General features: G+C 44.4%; 1 protein-coding gene across 4 annotated transcripts in view; it reads right to left on the bottom strand.

Moving 5' to 3' along the window:
* Positions 1–25,926, bottom strand: part of D2HGDH (D-2-hydroxyglutarate dehydrogenase) — a 719,825-nt gene that overhangs the window by 589,073 nt on the left and 104,826 nt on the right. The gene's annotated exons all lie outside the window — the stretch shown is intronic.

Below are 25,926 nucleotides of genomic sequence, written 5' to 3'. Positions count from 1 at the left end.
GTGTAAACGAGCATGAATGAGAAGCGGAATAGCTGCCGCCATAGAACCTAGAGCCCTCAGGACCGAAGCTGCAGTTGGAGATGGTTGCAGGATCGCTGTCACATGACACTTCAGGCTGGCAATACGGTCTGGGGTGAGGAAGGCTCGCATTGATCTGGTGTTTAGTCTTCCTCCTATGAAATCTATAACTTGTGTGGGGTTCAGAAAAGATTTCTCCCAGTTGATCGTGATGCCCAGCCTTGGTGCTAGTTGAAGAAAGTAATCCCTGGCTGAGCACAGAAGATGCCTTGATGATGCCGTCAGGAGCCAGTCGTCCAGGTACGGAAAGACCTGTAATCCCTGGAGCCTCAGGTGGGCCGCTACCACCGCTAGCACCTTGGTAAACACCCTGGGGGCTGAGGAGAGACCAAAGGGGAGGACCCTGAACTGATAATGACTGGCTCCCAGCCGGAAGCGAAGAAACCTCCTGGACCGTCTGTCCATCCGAATGTGGTAGTACGCGTCCTTGAGGTCTATGGAGCACATCCAGTCGTTCTCCCTCAAAAGGGAAAGTATAGATTGCAGGGTGACCATCCGGAACTTTTGCTTGGTTACTGACAGGTTCAGCTGGGAAAGGTCTAAGATTGGTCTTAAGTCCCCCGTCTTCTTTGGCACCAAAAAGAACCTGGAGTAAAACCCTAATCCGGTTTGATCTCGGGGGACGCGCTGGATAGCTCTTTTTCCTAGCAGCTGTTCGATTTCGACAGCTGCCGCCTCCCTTTGGTCGGGTGGAACATCTGGGAGGCTGCGAGATTTGGGAACCTTGAATAGGGGGATTGAATATCCTCTGGATATGACATGAAGCACCCAACTGTCTGTTGTTATGGACTCCCAAGAAGTCAGGTGCCTCGAAAAACGCCCCCCGACTGCCTCCAGAGACGGACAGCCAGGCAACCCTTCAGGGCTGCTGCGTGGGTCTATCAGAGATAGGTTCTCTGGACCCAAAGTTGCCAGGAGCCCCCCTGCCTCTAGCGGCGACCTCCCGTCCTCCTCTGCCACGGAAGGACTGGTTATCCGGAGCAGGTTGGGACTGCTGCGACTTCCGGAACCACATCTTCTTCTGTCCCTTTTGGTTCTTAGAGAAGGACCTCTGGGGAGCTGAGAAGCGGACTCCGACGGCAGACAGCGTCTTCCCGTCCTTTTCGCTCTGGACTAATGTCTCGCGAACAGTCTTGCCAAACAAGGCAGAACCATCAAAGGGGGCATTCGCGAAGGTCGCCTTGAAGGGCTCTGCAAAATCACAATGGCGGAGCCAGGCCTGTCGCCTCATGACTAGGCCTGCTCCGCTGGCTCTAGCGGCTCCCTCAGTAGCATGAGACAATAGCCGCATAGATGTATTGGAAACTGATCTGAGAGTGGCCATTCGGGTAGAGTAAACCAGTTTATCCTCACTCGAGATGGACTCTGGGGGAGATGCAGCGTATTCTTTAATCAGATCCCGCTGCATCCTAATGACATGTGCCATGTAGTTCAGCGCTCTCAAGGAGAAGGTTGCTGAACTAAAAACCCGCTTCCCAATGCGATCCATCGCACGGGACTCTTTGCCCGGAGGATGCACGGAGGGACTCTCCTGGGCCAATTCCCTCTTCGTGGCTGCAGCCATCATCATGGCATCTACTGGGGGACCCTTACTCCAGTGGGTGCGGTCCGACGGAGGGGAAAGAATGCGGTCCGGGCGTTTAGGGATAGGCTCAATGGTGTCCAGATCCTTCCACGCCCTGATGGAAATAAGATCCACCAGGGGGTCAGCAGGAGGGGACACCCAAGAGGTAGAAGGGCCCGCCTCGAATGCCTCCAAGAACACAGACTCGTCCGAAGAAGCCTTGGGGGCAGACCACCCCCCCCTGATCCTTAACATTTCCATAATGTCTCCAAATGAGACGTCCTCAGGGGGTGACCTAGGGGAGCCTTCCCCTTCATCCAAGTCTGTGTCTTCAGTGACGGACTCAGGGGAGTCCATGTGCCTCCTCTTGCACTTACGCTTCCGAGGTACTTCCTCGGGGGGGCTGTCCGAGGAGTACTCTTCAGCAGTTGGATGTTCCAAGGGAACCACTTGGGACATCGAGGCGGGCTGTCCCTGGGACCGGAAGGTGGGGGCCTGGCCCAAATGCAATGGAGTGTGGGATGGAGCCGTGGCAGGGACCGGGGGTCCTGATGTCCTCGACAGTGCCCTTTCCACTACGTCGAAAGCCGAGGGGGAGGCAGCTTCTCTAAGCCCCGAGAGCCGACCCCCACTCGGATCCAACGCACGGATCGGAGTCGGAGCCAAAACCGTCGGATCCGAGAGACCGGTGTGCTCCGACCTGGACGGAGCCGAAGACACACCAGCTCCCTCGGATCCGAGGCTCGGCCCTCGGCTCCGAGAGGTCGGGTCCGAAGTACCCGAAGCACTCAAGGGATGGGACGGATCCGAGGTGCGCCGACCCATCGGATCCGACCCACCCCCGGATCCAAATCTGCACGGCGCCGACAGCTCCGAACCCGTGGTATGGGTCGGAGAAGGAGCCAAGGGGGCGAAAAAAGGGGTCGAAGCCCCTCCCGGATGGGGGGGGGGCTAGGAGCACTCCCATTTGCATTTGGGCCTGGATGAATTTCCTCATCATCCGGTCCATATCAGCTTCACTCATAGAAAATGTTGACCTAGAGGAGGCCACCGAAGCGGACCTAGAGAGCCGCCTCGGGGACCTCCTGGAAGGGCTAGCCTCCTCCTCCTCGGGTCCATGAGAGAACCGAGGGGAGTGGAGCCGAGGAGGAGGAAAGCTAGAAGGCACAGGGGAGGCCCGCTTAGATGGAGGAGCCGAACTGGAAGTTTCGGCTCTTCTCTTGTGGTGCTTCTCCCTGTGCCTCTCCTTCTGTCTTTCCTTAGAAGAATCCTTCCCCTCCGGCAACTTAGAGGGAGGTTGAGTCCCAGCCGGAGGGGGAGAACTCACAGCAACAGGTTGCTGAGTGGAAGGGGCAGAGGCCAAAGCGGTATCTGGAGGTAAAAGACCCGCCAGTACCAACTTCGACCTCCGTTCCCTCAAAGCCCGGGGGTTGAACCCTGCACAAATGGTACAACCAGATGACAGGTGTTCAACCCCAAGATGACTTGACCGAGTGTGGCCATCTGCTGGGGATAGCTTATGGCCACACTCGGTACATTTCGAGAACACAGCCTTATGGGCTTCAGACATAGTAACCCTAAGGCCTAACACACAACACACACAAACAAACTACGCAAAACCCGATAAAATTAAAGAAAAAGAGGGAGGTAAGCCTAAACACACTCAATACTAACTAAATCTAGTAATAAAATAAATATTTTTAAAACTTTTTTTGTCAAAAAACTATCTCTTATCTTGACCAACGCCAGGAGCTCTGGAATTCTGTAGCTACTTGAAAAGCGGCAAACGAAATCTGAGGTCAGTCAGGGCTTGGCAGGGGATTATGGGTAAGAGGGAGGAGCTAGGAGCTCGGAGCCTAAGCTTTTGAATTGCCGGCTCGGATCCGAGGTCGGATCCGATACCCACAGGTTGCAGACGAATGAAATCTGCCATTAGTTCTGAGATTAGATGAACTGATCAAATGGATACATTTGTAAAACTGTAAAATACATTTCCTGTCAGAAGACTGAGCAAAAAAAAAAAAAAAAAAATACTGGAAAACTACAACAAATCACTTTAAGGTTATACTATGTAATCCTCTCAAGTTAGTGCAAGATTTATATTATATGAGCATCATACAAATGATCGAAGACTCAAATCTCAAATGTAAAAAAATACTGTGAAAAATATTGATCAAAGATAAAAAAAAAAAAAAATTTACATATACACACACATGTACATATGTATGTACATATATATATATATATATATATATATACACACATGTACACACACACACATATATATTATATATATATATATATATATATATATATATATATACACACACACACACACACACACACTTTTTTGCAAGGGGCAAGCCTCCCCCTGCACCCCCATGTGGAAAGCTGTGTTCCCCACACCTTTTACTACATTTATGTACCAACACCAAGTTCACACAACAGGGAAAGGGCATATTCCCAAGCCCTGCTCTGACCACACACACACCACACACACAGTTATCAAGGTCACTGGGTAAAAAACGTCTGATGCCTGGCATTTCTTTTTTTAGGCAGATTAGAAGTGAAACCTGAAATAAATACCCTTTGTGAAAACTCCATTTTCGTAAGCAGATCAATAAAACGAAAAACTGGAACTCAAAGTACAGTCTACAGGGCAAAGGAGGGGAGAAGTATATGCATCAATATATTTAAATTCTTAATGTGTCATATTTATTTTTATCAATTAAATAAAGCCATAAACTGGTTCTGACAAACCAAACAGTGACTAAGGAACAGGAAGTGCAATACTGCAAATGAAACTGTCAGCAAGGGTGACAAAACACTGAACTCAAGGGGGACACTTTCAAGCGGTGGAAGGAGCTCTGAGGCAGAGATATAGCCAAAAATTTATATTTTGTACTCGGACTTAAATGTTGTTGCTCCTATGACCTACCTACCTATCAATTTAAAAATATGCTCAACCTTCAAATTGCCATCCCCTGACATAGGAAGGTGATTGTTACTTTCAACAGTTATCCATACAAAACTATTTTTTGAGGCGTATTCCTTTCCCACAACCAACTGTAAATATTCATTAACACAGTTCTAAACATTCTCTGCTTTTTCAGTGTTGAAGTTTCCAAGAAATGCTCAACAAAAATTTACTCATTTGAGTACACAGAGTATGCCTAGCTATACCCTTGTGTTGAGAAACTCTTAAAATCTTATGGCCACACTTGCCTCTAAGGATGAAATGCCAGAGGCAGCCACTGAAAATAGATAATTTTAGTAGATGAAGTTGAAGCAATAAGTAAACACTTCTGCTGTGGCAAGGCTGCGAGAACAGATGACATCTGCATTGAAATGCTGAAGGCACTGGACACTAATGTGTTTTTTTTTTTTTTTTTAACACTCCATTTAATGGAAGGCTATGACAGTATCCTCTGGACGCCGCATCCATAGGAAAGCATATTATTTTATACTGGAAAAGAGACTTCATCCAACAATTGAATTCTGATTCAGGAGGGGCAATGTAGACTTCATTCTGACCAAAGAACAATTGATCCACTCCCATTTCCCTGCACAGACAATGAAGAAGGTCAAGGGAGTTTGCCAGTACTGCTTACAGACACTTTGTGGACTTGAATGATGCATACAATTGTGTCCCTTAAAATATTTTAGGGTACACTGAGTCCCACAGCTACAAGACATTCAAACTCTGTATTTGAGGAGTGAGATCCGTGTCCTTATTCTCAGCACTAAACTGAATTCATCCAGGGTGGATGCAAGACTGAGCAAAGGCTGCATTATCTCTTACCCGTTGGTGACTTTCATGGAGAGGATATCAAATCACAGCCAAGAGTTGGATAGCATCTAGTTTGGAGATGAAAGGCTAGTATCTTTATTGTTTGCAGCTGATGCTGTTATGTTGCCACATGTGACTGCTATCTCAAGCATGCAATGGAGCTATCTACTGCCAACTGTGTAGTAGTTTCCACAGAGAAAACAGAAGACTAGTTAATGCAAGTGTGGGTGGGGAAAGAGAGCTCAGGTGGAGAAGTGCCCTGGGATTTTGTAAGGCACAAGGGATCAGAATGACTTTCAAATTAGAGTAGTAGCAATGTACTGCAAGTGTAACAACCAGACTGTTTTAGAGAAGTGAGGCACGAGTCAGCACAAAGTTTTCAGTTTATCAATGTCCAGATCCCTGACTGTGATCATGAGATTGGCGCAGTCAGTGTGATGACTGCAACAGTGAAACACGAAGAGCATCTAAGTTGGGTGCTGTCAATGACTCCCCAAATAATGTTAACATACTGCAAGGAGGGTCTCACAGGTACAAATAACTGGTGCCAAAGTCATGGCCTTAAGTTAAACGTAAAAAAATGTATCATCATACCATTCGGCAAACAAATGGCCCCTATTGATTACCACATCAATGGCAACCCCCCTAAGCACACAACCTCTGGTGAGAGACCTGGGTATTCAGGTTGACAACAATCTCACATTCCACCATCATGTGGTGGCAGTGGACAGAAAAAGCTTTTCCTTGGTTCTTCTCATAAGTAAAGCGATTGCATCCAGAAAAAAAAGGTAGATTACCTCTCTTTACTCCTCCCTCATTAGACCTATAATTGAGTACAACTCCCACTTTGGTATGTACCTCTCTGAACACCTGCACCAACTGGAAAGGCCACAGAAATACCTCACAAAGAGAAACCATGCTCTCCAACACCTGTCCTAAGCGGACAGGCTCAAATCACTATCCCTCTACGCGGTATAATACATATTGCTCAGTGGTGATCTGTGTCTTGCCTACAAGGCAATATCGGACCATGCCCTACTAGTGATGCTCCATATCCTCAAGTTTAACTTCTCGCACATTACCAGCTTGATAGGCCTAAATGTAATATGTGACATCAACAAGAGACAGGTTTGTTTCCCAGAGGCTGCCCCATCTCTGGAATAAACTTTTCCTATATTCCTATATATCAAAGAGCACCTCGCCGACCTTCTTCAAGTGCAACCTTGATGAGTGGATGGGAAACCACAAATTTGTCCCAGGGGTTCCACCTTTGCCCCTCAATGACAGGGGCAACAGGTGCTGACTGAGGTTTCTTTTTTGGGATAAACTCTTGGCTAGGCTTGTAAGGGTCCAAGGGTCATTAGCCTAGTAACCTCCTATGATCTTATGATCCTATGATTACAAGAGTGAGGAGTCTGGCAATCTGTGAGGACCTTAGTGTACAGCTGCTTCTCCTATGTACACTTGAGTTGGTGCCTCTCAGTGTCATCCACAGGAGGTTTACTCCTAGTAGGAGCCCCAAGAACAGACCACTGGTGTGGAGCGACATACTCATATATAAGTTGATCACATATGTATTAAGTAAACTGACATTTTTGTAAGACCAAAAACTCATTAAAAAGACCTTTAGGCCAATACTCTTTGTTTATGGTTATCCAAGTTTATAGACAACTGTAAACTGGAAGTGGATATTCATTCTTCCGTTGACTCAATTACTCCAACATGGTTTCAAATTAAATGTGAATAAATGGAGTACACCTAAGTTTTGGTAAACAAAGTATCCCCCTATACCACATAGGTGACATACCCCTCCAATAAAACAGTGTCATAAGGGATCTGCGCACACTTGATAATCCCTTATCTTTTGACCATCGTGTCTCCACAGTAGTTTGGCAAACTTTCTATTAGGGCTCAGCCAATTTCCAAAGGCACCTCCTCCAAATCTAAATACATCTTAATTCACTGTATCAAACCAGACCAATTCCTAAATATAACAGCCCTCTTGGCATGTATTAGTCTAAAAATATCACTCAACTTGAGAGATTTTAGATGTTCTTAATTCAGATTAGAAAACAGATTAGTGGCATTAGTGGCCTCAAAACTCTTGGTTAACAGGACAGAATGACAGACCTATCTCTCTCTCTCTCTCTGTCCTGAGTTTCCTATGGACTTCTCTTTGGGGATCTAAGTATAGCCTTTCAAGCCTTGAAGGCTCCGACCATCTTAGACCTTCTATTTCTTCACAGAATAAATGGCTCTTCAAATATCAAGTTAAAAGAAACTAAACCTTCAACAACAGATAAAAAGACACACTGGTGGGATACACTTATGTATTGTTACCATTATACAAGAAACCCCAAATTTCCAGATAGAAGATACACAAAAAGGCAGAGAAATTAGAGAAAAGAAAAATACTTGCACAAGAAAAACTGTCAATAGTTTCAAATGCAAATTTGCGTTCATTAATACAACAGATTCAAGAAAAAAAAACATTAGATAGACCAAGAAATATTTGGTCATTTGCAAAAGAAGAGACTGTGGAAGTCAATAATATATAGAACAAAATCTAGAGATTTCGATAAGGTATAAAAAAAGAAATATGGATATGGGAAAGAGCAAGATGTGGTATGCTTGCAATACGTATGCAAAGGAGAAAACCAATCAATACAAAAAGAAGCTCCAAAGATATTTGAAGAGAAATACAGGCAAAGGCACCTAGATATGGGAAATGTTCACAATACAAAAAATAAGATGAGAAAGGATGAACGTAGAACAGATGATTGGTAAAGCTGAAGTTAAACAAACAGAAGCTGAAGTTACAGAATATCTGCAAAGTAAAGGATTTGGTGTAGAAAGTCTAACACAGGTTATGTCATAGCATGACTGAACAATGAGTCCCAAGGTAAGGCGAAACAGGGAGGAGTGGGAGACATCTGAATAAGAAATGTATGCAAAGGAGAAAGCAAAACTGATACAAAAGTAAGCAGCAACAAAGATTTTTGAAGAAAAATACAGAAAGGGATTCAGATATGGAAAATTTTACAATACAAAAAGTAAGAAAACAAAGGGGGGAAAGCAGAAAAGCGGGTTAACATGGAGATGTTAAAAAAGAGAAACTTAAGTTATGGATTACCTACGAAGTAAAGGATTTAGTGTAGAAAATCCAATGCTAGTAACATCACAGTATGACAGAACAAGTCCCCAAATTAAGGAGAAACCAGTGGAATAGGAAGCATCTGATCAAATGCTACATGAAAATACTGGAGTCTTCAGTAGGAAACCAATACAAAAGTTCGGATGGAGTTCTACAGCAAGGGAAGGAGCAGGAAATGGTGGCAACTCTGACAGAGTCAATGTTGTGGACTGATAAGCCAGTGAGTTCCCATACGAAAGACCAACAGATGACATAGTATGAAGCTGAAGAGTATATGCCACAGGAAAATGTTCTGGACCTTTCCGTAGAATGCCTGCAAGAAATAGAGATCAGAAGAAAAAGATCTACAAGAAGAGTTGCTTGATTTAATAGAGATGGATAGGCATATTAAGATTGACGAAAGAATAGATTAAGACCAAAAATGCTAGAAGACTGATAAATAAACACAGTAATCAAGTCTATTAGCAGAAATTCATGTTATATAACAGAAGTAAACAGAATATATTACTGTGCAGAAAATCTAAAAACAGATGGTCTTACCACAAAAATGGCAATAAGAGAAAGGAAGGGAAGAAATCAAATGCCATCATGAAAGAATCAGAGGAAACCATAAAGCAATTAAGACAAGAAGTGTCACTGTACAGACCCGGGAACAGGACAACAAAAAATAATTAAAAATACAGCTGTGATAAAAGCAGCACACAGTATTAGAATAGACCAGGATCTATCGTACACATTTGTAAATAACTAAATATATCAGCAAAGGCAGAAAAAATTAAAAAGATATACAGATACATAAAAAGGAAAAGTACAAAATAAGTGCTTCACTGATGACACTAAGAAGTTTTATAGAGTTGGGAAACAAAGCAAAAGGAATATAAACACCACAAAAAAGAAGAAACAGACACATTCTGGAGAAATATCTATGCAAATTCTGTGGAACATAAAGATACTGAATGGAGAGAAGTAAAAGAAACAGTAGAGTTCAAATGCATAGAATATGAACGGCCAGAGAAACTGAAACAAAATTAAGAAAAGCTCCTACACAGAAAACCCCAGACCAGATGCTGTACCTAACTTCTGGCTAAAAGTATTAACATCTTTACAAGAAGATTTAGCCTCGAGTAAGAACTACTTACATGTATGTCCTAAACAGGCACCAACCTGGTTAACAACAGGAAAAAAGATACTCCTCCCTTAGATTGTACCTGCAAGCTATCCTAAAAACTACAGAACTACTTGCCTTCCGATGAATTATAAGCTAGATACTGGAACTGATGTTGACAGAGTTTATAGTAATTTAGAAAAAAGAAACTGTATAGTTTATCACATGAGGAGCTGAAAGCACAACTGAAGTGGTCAAAACATTTTCAGTTGATATAAGAATGTCATTTGGTTTTGATAAATGAGCAAAAGCAACCTTTAAAGCAGGAAAGCTGCACACCAAGAAAATATCAGTCTGGGAAAAGAATGTGATATAAAGGAATTTGAGCAAGAGGAAGTGTATAAATATTTGGGAATTGATGAAGGATTGACAATAAAACATGAACAAATGCAAACAAATCTCAGTAAGGAATATTTTAGAAGACTAATATTGAAAATAGCCTGACATCTACAAAGTCCAAGCTATAAACCAATTTCCTCCTCCATGGGCAAACTGTTGATGCAATGGAGTCAGTGCCACCCATATTACATAATATATACAGATGCACAAACACACACACTTTTGAGCACTTGAATATCAGGTATGTGATATCAGGATTTTATTACCATCAATGTATACATGCCAGTAAGCATTTATTTCTGTGTATGCCATCAACCACTCACTAACATTTTGTATAAACAATTCCATAACTCAGACCTATTCAGACACACACACACACACACACACGAGGGAATGTAACTTCACACACAGAAGATACTAATATGTACTTATACCCCACAAAACCTACAACCAACATTAAACCAAAACCCTCAAAAATCATGAAGAAAAAGTACTGAAAGAAAATCACAACCCCAACCAGCCAATCAAAAGTTACACTGAAAGAAAATCACAACCCCAACCAGCCAATCAAAAGTTACACTGAAAGAAAATCACAACCCAAAATGGCACTATAAGTAAACCTTTTCAGAATCTAAAAAAATTACACAAAATAAAATGAGTTACATTTTTTTAAACTATAAAATTAATATCACTACACCACTAAAATAATACCATAAACTTACCTCACAATAAAAACACAAAAGCTAAAACCAAATTTTACCTAAATAAAAAGAGAGAGAGAGAGAGAGAGAGAGAGTGAACCCACCAAATTTGTAACCCATTGATAAAAAGATACATATCTATGTAAAGTCCTATTCAGCAAACAACTCCTGTCTCTACTGCGCCTCACCACATGAATGTGAAACTGTAATAAAATGAATAAAAAATAAAGGAACACTTTAAGGCTCTACTTGACTGATAAATGAAACATTTTCTACCGTGTGATTAGGAAATGTCTTTCATGAGTCATGGCTTTGCCACTCTTTTTCTCTAAGAACGCCGCATATGCCAGTGTGTGTGTGTTCATGTGTACATATGTATATATGAAAAATGTATATCCAAAAATGAACAAATACAAACATATGTTACAACTCAGACAGGAAGGCACTTTGAACACAAAATTACCCTGCACCCAACAGATGTGCCAATGTGGAAGTAAAGCACAGCTGTGTAAAATCATACCACAATGGTAGATGTCCCTCTCTTTACTGTTACAGTATTCCTTACAATAGGGATCCACTGCCAAGTGCGGCCTGACATCTGGTCAGTATTCTGAAGCTTTTAGGTTGCTAAGGGTATGCCATACGTCACACATATGCCCCCCCACATACAGCGTAGAGCATAAAAGTGATGCCCGAATGTACTATCTTCAGAACTGGGAGCCCCAGTAGGAATGCCAGTCCATGGATTAGAGGGGTAACAAGCACATCCAGAAGGAAAAAGAACCAAGGGGGAGGAGGGAGGGAGTGAATATTGCAACAGAAGGACATCTACCATTACGCTCATTTTTTACACAACTGCACTATGTCTTTCCATTTCACTGTTGCAGTATCCATTACAATAGTGAGAGTGCAAAAGCTCAGGAAGAAGTGAGGGAGGAGGAAGGACAAGCAGACCCCTCTAGGAACCTATGAAAGATCGCCCTAGCAAAACCAGCTCTAGCCCTGCGTATCACATCCAACTTATACTGCTTAGTAAAAGTATGCACAGAAGTCCAGATAGATGCCTCAAGAATAGAGTTGGCAACTAAACCCTTGAAAAAAAGTACCAGAAGAAGCCACAGCTCTAGTAGAATGAGCTTTAACAGAAGGAAGGAAGGCTCTTTCCATGAAACGAACAAAAAGAAATAGCTTTAAATATCCAAGAAGAAAACAGGTTGCTTGGAAACAGCCAATCCTAAAGATCTAGGATGAAAAGAAATAAGCTGATCAGATCTGCAAAAAGCTTTAGACATCCAAATAAAATCGGAGTTGTCTATGCACATCCAATGTGTATAAAAACCTTCTCACTAACAGATTGCAAAGAATGGAAAAAGTGGGCAAATGAACAGATTGACTAAGACAGCTCTTCACCACTTTGAGCATAAAAGAAAGATTAGTACGAAGGGACACCCTGTCATTATGAAAACCTCAAAAAAGGGTAACAGCCTTAAGGGCTTGAAGCTCAGACACCCATCGGGCAGAAGTAAGGGCCAACAGAAGAACAGTCTTCCAAGAACAGTGCTGAAGCCACAGGCTGAAAAGGAGCCTGGGTCAATTACTCAAACAAAATTACGGTCATAGGAAGGAGGGGCAGGCTTCCTGGGAGGTATAATATGAAGGACACTTTTAAGAAACAGTTTAGCCTCAAATCTGGAGGCTAAAGGGGCTGCTAAAGGCAGACAAGCAGAAATAGCTGACAAGTGGGCCTTAACAGAAGAATACACCAACCTGACATTGAGCAGTTTACACACAGAAGAGAGAACCAAAATGAACATCCACAGAAAGTGGAGCCAGGTTAAGGTTACAAGAATGACACCAAACAGGAAACCTCTTCCATTTAAATAAGTAGGATTTCCTAACAGTGGATTTCCTGGACTCCTGCAGGACCCTAAGCACATCCTCAGAAAAAAGGTGCCTATATGAAATCAAAATCCTATCACGCAGAGTGTCAGCTGAAGAGTAGACAGGTGGGGACGGATGAGAGATCCCTTGTTTTGTGCGAGTAGGTCCACCCTGTCAGGTAACTTGTAATGACTGCTAAATACAGACAAGGGAACTAATGCTGTGTAGGCCAAAAAGGTGTCACGAACAAGATTGTGGGAGCATCCTGCTTTATTTTGAACAGGACTTTTGGAATGAGAAGAAGGGGAGGAAGGCATAAAGAAACATCACCTTCCAAGAAAAATAAAGGGCCTCCACCTTCCAGACCAGAGGACATGGGGCTCTTGCACAAAAAAGAGGAAGCTGTCTGTTCAGAGGGGAGGCTAAAAGATCTACTTGAGGAGTACCCCACTGGTGGACAATGTCCAGAAACAACATATCTCTGAAGCATCCGCTCACAGGATTGTGATATAGACCTGTTCAGGGAGTCTCCCACAATGTTCTGACCTGAGGGAATATAAACTGCCTGAAGTGTCACTTGATACTGGATAGCTAGCTCCCACACTTGAAGTACTAACCTGCAAAGAAGATAAGATCTTGTCCCCCTCTTGCTTGTAGACATACCACATGACTGTGGTACTGTCAGTAAGTACCTTGAGGGGGCCTTGGAGTAAAAAGATGATGAAATGCTTGAAGGGCCAACAGAAGAACTCTCATTTCTTTCACACTGATGTGGTCTTTCTGTTGTTGAAGTGAGCAGATGCTCCGCACTTTCAGAGAGCTGAAGGGAGCCCCTCATTCCATGCTGAAGCATCTGTGAGCTGATCCTGAGAGGGGAGTGGAGGATGAAAAGGATGCCCTGGATTGAGTAGCAACTGCTGAACTCACCACTTAAATTCCAACTTCGGGCATGGAATAAGAGAAACTAGGAAATCTAGAGGATGAAAGTGCTGAAGCCAAACTGACTTTAGAAACCACTAAAGCGTTCTCATGGAGTTTGGCTATAGACAGCATAGGAATGGTGGAGGCCATGAAACCCAGAGCGCTCAGAAACCCAGAGCGCTCAGAAATTCCATGGCTGTAACTGAAGCCTGAGGAAGAAGGGATTGAAAGAATGAGATTTAAGGCCTTGTGAGGAGGCAGGGATACCTGCAATGAAACAATTTTAATCCCACATCCCAGAAACACATGATCATGTGAAGGAATGAGGAAGGACTTTTGGAAATTTATAGTGAACCCTAGGCTTTGCAGGACAGAAATGGCCAAGGGAAGATGCTGCAGTAGAATCTCTGGAGAGGAAGCCTGAAAAGGAAGATCGTCTAGGTAGGGAAAGACCTGCAACCCCCTTAGCCCTGCAAAAATAATCACAGTAGTGAGGCATTTGGTGAATTTCCTTGGGGCAGTAGAGAGGCCAAAGGGCAAAGCCAAGAACTGAAAAAGCCAAGAAGCAATAAAAAAGACATAAAAACTTAATGAAAAGACTATGAATTGGGATATGAAGATAAGCATCCTTGAGGTCCAGAAAAAAATAGAAAAGCCTCAGGAAGCAGCAGAGGAAATTAAGTCTGAAGGGACAACATCTGAAATGAAGTGACCTTCAGAAAGGTGTTTAGATAACAGAGATCCAGAATGGGTCCTCAAGTGGCCTCTTTCCTGGGGACCAAGAATATTCTGGAATAAAAACCCTTTCCCCTTTGAGAAACTGGAACTTCCTGAATAGTTCTCCAAGTCAACAGAACCTGAAGCACCTCTGGAAAAAGTCTAAGTGTTCCTAAGGGGGCTGAGGAATGCCCATGAAAGGGGGAAGAGATTTCCAGACCATGTAGTACCCTTGGCGAATGATGGAAAAAAACAGAAAGCTTGAGTAATCTTTAGCCAAACAGGAAGGGACAGTGAAATACGAAGAGAAAGAGGAATGTGGCTGAGAAAAACAAAACAGGATAGTCAGACAGTGTCTGGTTTGTTAGAAAAAGGAGATTTCTGAGCTAAAGAAGTCTGAGTACCCTTAGTAAGGGGAGTCCTCCTACCACCCTTCTTACCTTTGGGGAGATGGGGGGGGGGCAAGACTGCCTATGAACAAAGAGCTGCTTATTAGGGTAATTCCTTTGGAATTTAGGTATAGGAGAAACAAAGATAATGTTTTAGACCTTGCAAGGCCTTACCCTTTTTCTGTAGGGACAAAATTTTGCAGCAACAGCATCAAACAAATACTTGTTATCAGAGGAGCAGCCATCAACTTAGCCTTAATATCATCAGGGAAAGGCTGAAGCCAAAGCCAGGAATATCTCCTCAGCACAGAACCAAAAGCAACAGCCCTACAAGAAGCATCTGGTGCATAACTGTAGTTAATAGAATGGCGAGCCACCTGAGAATTAAGTCCCTCCCTCTCTGAGATGGGAAGGTCAGAAATAACCTGACAGGCCTGAGATAGAAGAGCCAAAATATACCTGGTCATATGGGTCTGACAACTAAGAGCCCTAAAAGCAAGGGTAGCTGAAGTATATACCTTCTTACCCAGTCTTTCCATAGTTCAGCTACTTTTATCAGAAGGAAGCAACTTCGATGGCTCGTCAGATGCCCCAGACACCAGAGAAGGGTCTGCTGAGGGGCACTTATAAGGAATTTGCAATCATTGGGCACCTTATAAAACCTATCAAGTTTTTGGAGAATGAATGTCTAATAATCAGGAGCCTGAAATGCAGTACAAAAGGCATCCAACAAGGCAGCCAGAACAGGAGGAACAGCAGAAGGCCTAGGAGAGTCCCATCTGCAGAAGCCTGTAATACTTTTCTGAACCTCAGACACCTGGGCACAATCCCAGTTGAAAAATTCCATCATTCTGGAAATTGTGTCCCCAAAGGAAATCTCCTCAAAAGGGGAGTCAGGAATAGTGGACTTCACTTCCTCAGAGTCACCATCTAAGGAAGAAGGAATCTAGGAAGAACAGGCAAGGGATTCCTTATCCTTCTCCTCAGAAGAATCTTGGTCCCTAGGCTTCTTAAGAGGAGTAGAAGACCAAGGGGGAGCTGAAACAGAAATTCCTTGGGGAGGCTTCAAAGCCATAAGGACATTAAACAAGCACAGAGTGAAATTCTGCCATTCACTGAGGGTCCTTAGCAGGAGAAACAGGTTTAGTTTTTTTGTTTCTTCTTTAAGAGGATGTCAGCCTTGTAAAACTTAGAAGGCTCAGACACCATTTGACACTCAATAATGGTAGTTGGCACCTCTTCCCTAACCAAATTCTGAGGAACACCCCTAGGCCCTTCTTTTAACAATCTGCCACGGTTCCCCCTGCACATTTGAAGCTGATATCTGCAAGGCCTCCCAGGGCATGCATGAAGCAAGAGACACGCCAGCCTCCGAAATGTTCTGTGGCACAGGAATCCAACAAAGGAGCTGGGCAGTCTTCTGGGCTTTCACTAGCCTCAACAGAGACATCTGGCAGAGGCAACACAACTGAAGAATCAGACCTCGCTTTCTTGGCCTTCTTCACGGATGTCTGACCCTCAAAGCAGGAAGCTCCTTCCATCGCATCTTTTGCCAAAAGCTTAAGACTCTGGTTTTCTAAATATATGGCCAAAGAGAAAAGCAGACTACACAGAGTCTTTGGGATGAAAGCCTGTCTAACAGAACAGGATGTATGGTCATGGGAAGCACCCAGACAAAATAAACACTGCTTGCGACAGTCCTTATGGGGACTCTCCCTCATTGGCATTTATTCTTTCTGGATGACATGAACCCCACGAGCAACAAAACAAAAGAAAAAGATAAGAGCAAAACTCTCCTTATCTGAAATATGGCTTGGTAAACCAGCAAAAAAAGCAAGTCTTCATACCGACTATCAAAAATGGTATTCAGACTGGCAGCAAAGAAGTTCTGAGGATGGTACATCCGGACATCACCTTTATGCCCTACGCTGTATGACAGGAGCATACGTGTGATGTACAGCATACCCTTAGCAACCTAAAGTTTTTGGTATATTGGCCAGACGTCGGGCTGCCCTTGGCAGGGGATCTTACTTTAAGGAATAATGCAACAGTGAAATGGAAGGACATCAGATATTCTACACCACATCTGCATAGAGTGAAACAAAATTAGACTTAAGTGAATTTTACTCACCAAATCCTTTAGCAACCAAAAGTCATCTAAAAAGGGAAGGAACCTCCCAACCCTCAATCTGAAAGAGGGAGACCCCCACTAAATATAATTAAATCCAAGGTCACAACACCTCCAGATAAGTTATGTTTCACTGCAGAGGTGCTTTTTGATTGATTGCAAAATTCAATCAACATTAATTGGAATATCTTGTTTCACAGAACAGTGGCCTGCTAATGTGCGCCATTTATGCCTAAAATTCAGACCACTGACTATACATAAAGCAGACTGGCCATATTCTGAAACTTGTTTTCAGGGGCATGCATACCTACCTGTACTCCAAAGTTATTTTAATAATCAAACCTAATGGCATATTACAAAAATCCTTAACAGCAATTCATACTTCTGGAAAAATCACAACCAGTTAATAAGCATAGTAACCTAGCAGAACTACATCTGAACAAGAACATATAAAAGAAACCCAGACCACCAAAGCTGATGTTGCTATTTACTTACTCTGTAGATATTACAAGAGCACCCACAATTAAGTAAGCATGCACGCAGATAAGTTGTAAGAACCATAGCGCTGATGTTTGAACATAAGTTTATGCTTCTCCAGTAATAAGACAGCCACCTTTTGCAGCATCTCATGGGCTGTGGCAGAAACCTCCATACAATGAAATAAGAAGTTATGTACCTACCATAACGTTCCATGTTAGTGGTCTTCTTCTCGCCTTCTTTCTTGCTGGATGGGTTCGGAGCCGATCCTCGGCACCGACTCGGCCAATACTAAAGCTCGAGAGCTAATTCCACCGGCTCGAGGCTCCCCTATATCCCACAATGCTAGGCGGTAACTACTCAGATCTCGTTTGATAGCTATACCAAGCAACCTTAGTCTCCATAGAATGGAGAAGGGAAACCCACCTCAATAACAACCTGCATGAAAGGTATCGCAGACCTAACAAAGGAGAAAAGGAGGTGGAAGAACGTGTGGGAATGACGACTTCCAGAGGAAGATCACAAACTGAATTCCTATCGGTCTGTCCAGGCTTGGGAGAAGGAGGGTGGGACTCAAGAAGGCGAGAAGAAGACAACTAACATGGAACGTTACGGTAGGTACATAACTTCTTAATGTTAAGTTGTCTATCTCGCCTTCATTCTTGCTGGATGGGACCGCGTCCCTAGCACCTTATCCCGGGTGGCCTATCGGAACAGACTCTTGAGAACAGTGGAACCAAAGTTGGCATGGTTTCTGGATACCATGTCCAATTTGTAATGTGAAATGAAGGTATGAGGAGAAGCCCAGGTGGCTGCTGCACAAATGGAATCTATTGGCAGCCTATCCTGAAAAGCTACGGATATAGCTAATGCCCTAGTTGAATGAGCTCTAGGTCTTGAAGGTAGTTTTTGATGTCTGATCTCATAGATGAAGGTAATTGTAGAGGTGAGCCATCTAGAGAGGGATACTTTAGTAACAGGAAGGCCCAATTTCCCTTCCGCATATGACAGAAACAGTTGATCAGATTTCCTGAATTGTTTAGTCCTGTCTAAGTAATATCTAAGTTGGCAGTGAACATCCAGAAAATGTAGCTTTTGTTCCGACCTATTTGAATAGTTGGGGAAAAAGACGGGGAGATCAATAATTTGGTTCAGGTTTGCTTGAGAGGAAACCTTAGGTAAAAAGGATGGATTAGTACGGAGGGATACCCTATCTTTGTGAAACACTAAGTAAGGACGACGACTGTACAGAGCATGGAGTTCGGATACCCTTCTCGCTGAAATTATAGCTACCAGAAAAAGTGTCTTCCAAGAAAGCAACTTCAGAGAACATGAAGCCGCCGGTTCGAAGGGGGGGAAGGATTAAGGATGCCAGAACCAAGTTCAAATCCCATTGAGGCGGGGATCTTTGATTGGAGGTTTGAGAAGAAATATGCCCCTTAAAAAGGCTTTACAGAGTTTGTGAGCCATGATGCTAGACTCCGAGACACCTACATGAAAATTAGATATGGCAGCCAGTTGAACTCTAATGGTAGATGCAGATGATCCTAAATGAAAGAGCTCTGCTAGAAAGTCTAGAATAGACTGGATAGGTGCAGTAAAGGGATCTATGTTTTTTGATATTGCCCAAAAAGAGAAGCGTTTCCATTTGCAACTATAAATCTTCCGGGTAGAAGATTTATGAGAGGCTATCAAGATATCTCGGACCGAGCGAGATATTGAGGGAAGCCTGGCTAAGGTCAGAATCGGAGAAACCACGCTGTGAGGTTTAGAGAATGCAGAGATTGGTGCAGCTGACCCGATTGGTGGGTTAACAGATCTGGTACTGGGTCCAGATGCCAAGGCTGCTCCAAAAGGCAACGATGAAGAAACGGAAACCATATCTGTCAAGGCCAGTAAGGGGCAATGAGGATCATAGTCGCTCTCAAAGCGATGGCTTTCTGAATTAGTTGAGATATCAGTGGAAAAGGGGGAAAAGCATATAGAAGTCCCCGGGGCCAATTGTGGGCTAGAGCGTCTCTGGTGGGATGGCCTGGTAACGGGAAGAGAGTGAAGAAGTCGTGACACTTTCTGTTTTGGGAAGTAGCAAAAAGATCGCAGCAAGGGTGGCCCCATCTTAGGAATATTTCTTCTAGAACTGATTTCTTCAGAGACCACTCGTGGGGCATGAGAATTGCCCTGCTCAACTTGTCTGCAATCACGTTGGATTTCCCGGGAATGTGCGTTGCTATCAGAAAACGCTGAGAAGAGATCGCCCATTGCCAAAGTCAGAGTGCCTCTCGACATAAAGGGTATGATCTGGTTCCGCCTTGTTTGTTGATGTACCACACTATGGACATGTTGTCCATCTGAATTGCAATAGTCCCAGTTGGAAGAGAGTCGTGAAGGGCTTGCATCGCTAAAAGCACTGCTTTCATCTCTAAGACATTTATGTGCAAGTGGCACTCGAAAGTTTGCCACGTGCCTTGGACTGTAATGCCCTGATAATGCCCCCCCACCCGATCAGGGAGGCGTCTGTTGTCAACGTGGCGACTGGGGGGGGGGGGAGTGAAGGGTCTTCCTCGGAGAACCTGAGGTGATGTGATCCACAAGACAGTTGATTCTTGCATGATTGAGTTATCAATATGGTATGGGACATCGGGAGCTGTTGGAAGGACCACTGAGTAAACAGCATCCATTGGAGGATCCTCATGTGGAAGCGAGCTAAGGGGAGAAGGGGAATAGCTGCTGCCATGAGTCCTAACACCTTCAAAACTAGTCTGGCTTTGACTTTGTTGCATTGTAAGAGAAGGGAAACTTGTTTTCGAATGTCTGACACTCTCTGCTCTGTGAGTCTGGCTGAAAGATTGAGTGTGTCTAAGGTGGCGCCTATAAAGGTAACAGATTGACAAGGCGACAAGGCAGATTTTTCGAAATTTATTGAAATGCCTAGAGCTTGGCAAGTTTGGATAGTGAAGTCCCTGGATAGAAGAAGATGTCTGGTGGTGGCGGTAAGGAGCCAGTCTAAATATGGAAACACCTGGAATCCTTGACGTCTCAAGTGAGCCGCGACCACTGCCATGCATTTGGTAAACACACGGGGGGCTGTAGTGAGACCAAAGGGCAGGGCTCTGAACTGGTAGTGACTGGCTCCCAGCCTGAAGCGGAGAAATCTTCTGGAGCGTCTGTTCATCTTGATATGGTAGTATGCGTCTTGAAGATCTATCGAGCACATCCAATTGTCCTGACCCAAGAAGGGTAGAATGGACTGTAGCGTGACCATCCGGAATTTTGTTTTCCTGACATACTTGTTTAAGTTGCTGAGATCCAGTATGGGTCTCCAGTCCCCTGTTTTCTTTGGTACCAAAAAGAATTTGGAGTAGATTCTGGATCCTTGCTGGTCTGCTGGGACTGATTGGATAGCTCTTTTTGATAGCAGCTTTGAAATTTCTAATGCTGCTTGTCCCCTTAGACTGGGTGGAACGTCTGGAAGGGATCCTTTGGGTTGGGATGGGATGTGAATAAAGGGAATTCTGTAACCCTCGGATATGATCGACTGTACCCATTTGTCTTGAGTAAGGGAAAGCCAGGCTTTTGGGTACAGGGATAACCTTCCCCCGACTGCCTCCGAACGTGGACAGCCGGGCAGCCCCTCAGGGATGCTGAAAGGGTTCATCAGAGAACATGTCTCTGCTACCCTGGTTTTGCGGACCTCCTCTGCCTCTAGGGCGGCGTCTATTGTTATTCCCCCCTCTGCCTCTAGAGGGGAATCGCCCTTGTGCGTCAGATGAGACTCCCTGGGAATGTTTACGGAACCACATCTTTCCTCCCCTCTGACCTTTGGGATAGGGTCTAGAAGGGGTAGAAAAACGGACTCCTATGGCAGAGAGAGTCTTACCTTCTACCTCACACCTGGTCAATGTATCCTTCACCTGTGGACCAAACAAGGATGATCCATCAAAGGGAGAATTGGTGAAGGACGCCTTGAAAGGGTCCGCAAAGTTGCACAGCCGCATCCAGGCGTGACGTCGTAAGGCAACACCTGTGCCTGCAGCTCTACTCGCCCCATCCGCAGCATATGACATAAGCCGCATGGAGGAGTTAACGATGGAATTCAGGGTTGCCAACTGGGAGTTCATTCTGTCTTGGAACCTCTCAGCTTTAGGATCCTTTATCACTTCACTCATATCCTTGAGTAAATCTCTCTGGAGACGAGTGAAGTGGCATAAGTAGTTCAGCGACTGCATTGAAAAGGTCGCTGATGAAAACATCCGCTTACCATACCTGTCCATGGTCCTAGAATCCTTATTAGGAGGATGGACAGGAACCGAAGGATCGGCCAACTCCTTCTTAGTGGCCGCGGCCACTACCATGGCATCAACGGGGACACCTTTGGATAAAAAATCTTTATCTCTAGGGGCAGTAATAAACTTAGATGGCCTCCTCGGGGTGGGTTCCACTGAATCAGGAGCCGTCCAGGCCTTCTTTGCCACCACTTCCATAAGGGGGTCAAAGGGAGAGGACACCCAGGAGGTAGAAGGACGAGAACCAAACGCCTCAAGATACACTGACTCATCCTCCGAAGGGTTAAGGGCTGGCCAGTTCCCCCTCTGTTTCAGGATCTCAAGGATGTCAGCAAAGGAGACATCCTCAGAGGGGGATCGAGGGGAACCTTCAGATTCCTCTAAGTCAGTGTCAGAGGTGATAGACTCAGGAGAGTCAATGTGCTTCCTCTTGCACTGCCTCTTCCTAGGGGGATCTCTTACGGGGTCAGGAGAGGCCTCGGAAGAGGAGGAAATTCCCAATGGGGAAACTTGAGGAGTTGGCTCTCTGCGGTCTAATGCAAGGGGGTGGGTAGAAATCACCGCAGGCACTGAAGATGGAGGGGCTGACGGAGCTGACTGTGGGGCAGACCCTGGTTCTAGCACGCTTCGCATGACCTCGAAGGCACCCCTATCAGGCAAGGCCGGAGGTCCCCGCTCCGAAGAGACAAGGACCCCCCCGTCACCAACAGGGACGGCTCCGAGGCCGATGTCGGAGCCGAACTCACCAGCGCCGAAGCCCCGAGAGGGAGAGCGGGGTCGGACAAGGGTCCGATGCCACTTGCCCCCTCGGAGCCGACGAGGGAAGCTCGGCGTCGAGATCCCTCCAAGGAGGAGATCGGAGCAGATGACGGAGCCGTAAGGGAAGGTATCGGATCCGACGCACCGACAGTCATGGCTCCGACGAGCCCTGGCTCCGAACTCAAAGGAGTCGCAGGAGGAATACATTGGGGAACGGAAATAGCCACTGACTGCTGAGTCGGGCTATGCAGCATTTGGGCCAGTGCCTCAGACTTGAGAAGTCTACTCACTACCCTTTGCAAATCATGGTCAGATAGCCTAGAAGACCGTGAGGAATGTGTTCTATGGCTCCGTTCAGAAAGAAGAGGGGATCCTGGTGCCGAGTGCACGGAGCCGATAGAGGGGGATCTAGATCTCTTCCTAGAAGGTTGCTCCGATGAGAGTATCGGAGCCAATGGAGTCTTATCAACCTCTGCTCCAGCCGGAGCCAAGGTAACAGTATGAGGCTTGGAAACATCGGCTCCGGCCGGAGCCGATGTCGAAGCAGACTTTACCTTTCCAGAAGTCGACTCAGAAACCGGAGCTGACTGTTTGCAAGTCTTAGAAGGCTTCCCCGACACAGACTGAGTCGGGGGGGGCCTTCAGGCTTTAATAAGCCACGCAAGATTAATTTATTCTTGCGTTCCTGCAGGACTCTAGGGCTAAAACCATGGCAAACAGCACAAGAATCCTGCAGGTGCAAAGGTCCCAGGCAATACACACAAGAAGTGTAACCGTCTGTCAGAGACATTTTCTGACAGCACGAGTCACACTTCTTGAAGCCTGAGACCTTAGATTCCTTAGACATAATAAATGGTCCAAGAAAACACACACACACACACACACACACACACACACACACACACACACACACACACACACCTTAAAAATAAATTACCAGTCACTGAAGGGGACTAGAAGAAGGAGGGGGAAGGGGCCTAAGGCCTAAAACTAAAGGGGAATAAAAGAAGGAATTAAGGGCAACAAAGTTGTCGAACCAGGAAAAGGGGAATTTAAAACTAAAGGTTTTAGTAAAAAAGGGTACTAGGGGTCTGAGAATTGAAAAATTTACAATTAAATTCTTCATTAACCTGCCAGAGCCGGTAGAAAAGCACCTCGTCAGCTAAGCGGCAAACGAGATCTGAGTAGTTACCGCCTAGCATTGTGGGATATAGGGGAGCCTCGAGCTGGTGGAATTAGCTCTCGAGCTTTAGTATTGGCCGAGTCTGAGCCGAGGATCGGCACCGAACCCATCCAGCAAGAATGAAGGCGAGATAGATAACTTAACATTGTCTGTTTTCATAGATTCATAAAGTTTACAAGGTAGAGACAGTTCATACACCATAGTCAGCTTGCCAATATCCACCCTCATACAGCACCCCAAGACAACTTCTCATGATCACTAACTTGCCAGAACCCTCCCTTCAGGCAAGCACATCATTCTTCCAGGAAGGCCACACCAGTCAATCCTGGAGTGAATTCATGGATAATCATCATGTCAGTTATATTATGTTTACAGGAAGACAGCAAGTCTCACTGCTCAACACACAAGGGAAGTTTATTCCACCGGTTTTGGACACAATGGGCTATAAACCTGCCCCACCATCATGCTTTATTCATCTGTTGGAGAAGATACAGGCCCTAGGTTTTAATACTAGTGGAGATACTGGACTTGGAGAAATGAGAAAACTCAAGAGAAACAGGAGATCCAGGACATTTAGGTCTCTAATAGCACTGTAAGCAAGACAGAGATCTCCACTCAAAAAGTCTATAAGACACTAGATAATGTGGTAGAACTTCCAGCTAATCTCAGTAGCTCAAGGACTAAGCAAGTTGGATCTCCTGTCCCAGAGGGAAAAACAAGTAATGCCTTGGCTAGATGTACAGGTGCCCATCCTATCATTAAGGTCTGCCTTAAAGGAAGCAAGGGTATCACACTGTTTTACATGTTAACTGAAATTTTTTCCAGAAAGAAGGAATGGAAAGAGTAATACATTTCTCTCTTCAACATGTCTTATTTATTTTTCTACTGGATAGCCAAATCTTTTAATTCAAGTGTTTGTGGAGAAATACAAGATCACTGGGTTGGGTCCTTAACATCATGGAATTATAGACACGTGTCTGCATGCGCATATTTTTCAGAACAGCACTAATGCCAGTGAGAGAGAGCCACATGCAAAATGAACAAGAAGTGTACAAGAGTGTGAGGCATGGCACATAAAACTAAACAAAAAAACAAAATGAAATAAAAGTAACAACATTGAAAAACTTAAATATGAAAGTATGAACTCAGCTGTTAGCTACAGACTAAGAAGCTAAATCACTGAGTAATATAACTTGTAGAATACAGAAATTCATATGTATGAAAATATAACAACTGTATGCCAAAAAGCGATTAATATTTGTGACAGCAATCAACCTTGGAATTCAGAAATTCCGATAATTATTTTTGAGATAGTCAAGGCACAGAGTATTAGTTCTGTGTGCAAACATTTTGTCTAGCGACTGCAACCTAAAGTGATAGATCAGAGCACTAAAGGACTATAAAAAGTTCTCTGCACTCTATCTTGATACTAGGCATTAGGCAACATTCACTGGAAAGAAGTTTGAAGTTAGAGTCAAGATAAAAAGCAATCCCAGCTACCTGCAGAAGGGAGAGGTGTGATGTAGAATGCAGATGCAATACAGATTTGCCAACACTGCTCAACAGGGTTTGTAGACGAAACATGTTACAATCTATAATTTGCATGTTGGAGAGGATGCAGGTGTCAATACATAGTTTAAATGCCCACTACCACTGGCCAGTCAAATGTCAAGCAACAGAAGTCGTTCAACTGTGAGGCAAGCCCTCAGCTGTTTGTTCAATGTAACAATGAGAACCTGAGAGGGAGAAGAAAAGGTGAGGGTAAAACCATATTCAAGTCCAAATTAATGGATCTACACAGTACTTTAGCAAAATGGCTTGTTCACCAACACCACAACTATGCAGAGCTCATTAAGTCTGCCTTGGACCAGAGATCATGTTTTTCTCTCAGTCTTGGACCAGTCATAAATCATCCAATTTCACTGATGAGTGATTCTGCAGAAGATACTAGTGACTTGCCATTTCTATTGTTTACCAGATGGCTGGAAAACAGAAGTGTTGACATTGGAAAGTACAGTTTTGTACCTACCATAAATGTAGATGTCCGAACTGGATAGCATCTGCAGTCATAACAACTGGGTTGTCCTGTCGTCAGGCAGCCCTTCAGTCGGCCGGATTCCAAAGTCCGGGTCCGGCTTCGGCTGATGTCGCACTTCACCCGACGTCATCTCTGTTGGTCTTCGGGTATAAAAGCATCAGCCGACGCCATTTTCCTCAGTGTTTCTTGCCCCAGATGCCAGTAGCCCTCTTGAAGGCTAAAATTTGGATAGATGCCAATGTTTCCAAAAGATAGAGGTAAACACAAAAATAAGCATGTATGTACATATATACAAACAAATACACCATAAAAGACTCTGCCCACCAGCTAGCTATTAGGAGGGTAAACACCCTAGGAGT

This window comes from Protopterus annectens, chromosome 4.part0, assembly GCF_019279795.1.
Source record: "Protopterus annectens isolate FY-2018-M chromosome 4.part0, PAN1.0, whole genome shotgun sequence".
Taxonomy (NCBI): Eukaryota; Metazoa; Chordata; order Ceratodontiformes; family Protopteridae; genus Protopterus; species Protopterus annectens.
The sequence above is the reverse complement of the archived record's forward strand: the minus strand, read 5'-3'. Positions and strand labels throughout refer to the sequence as shown.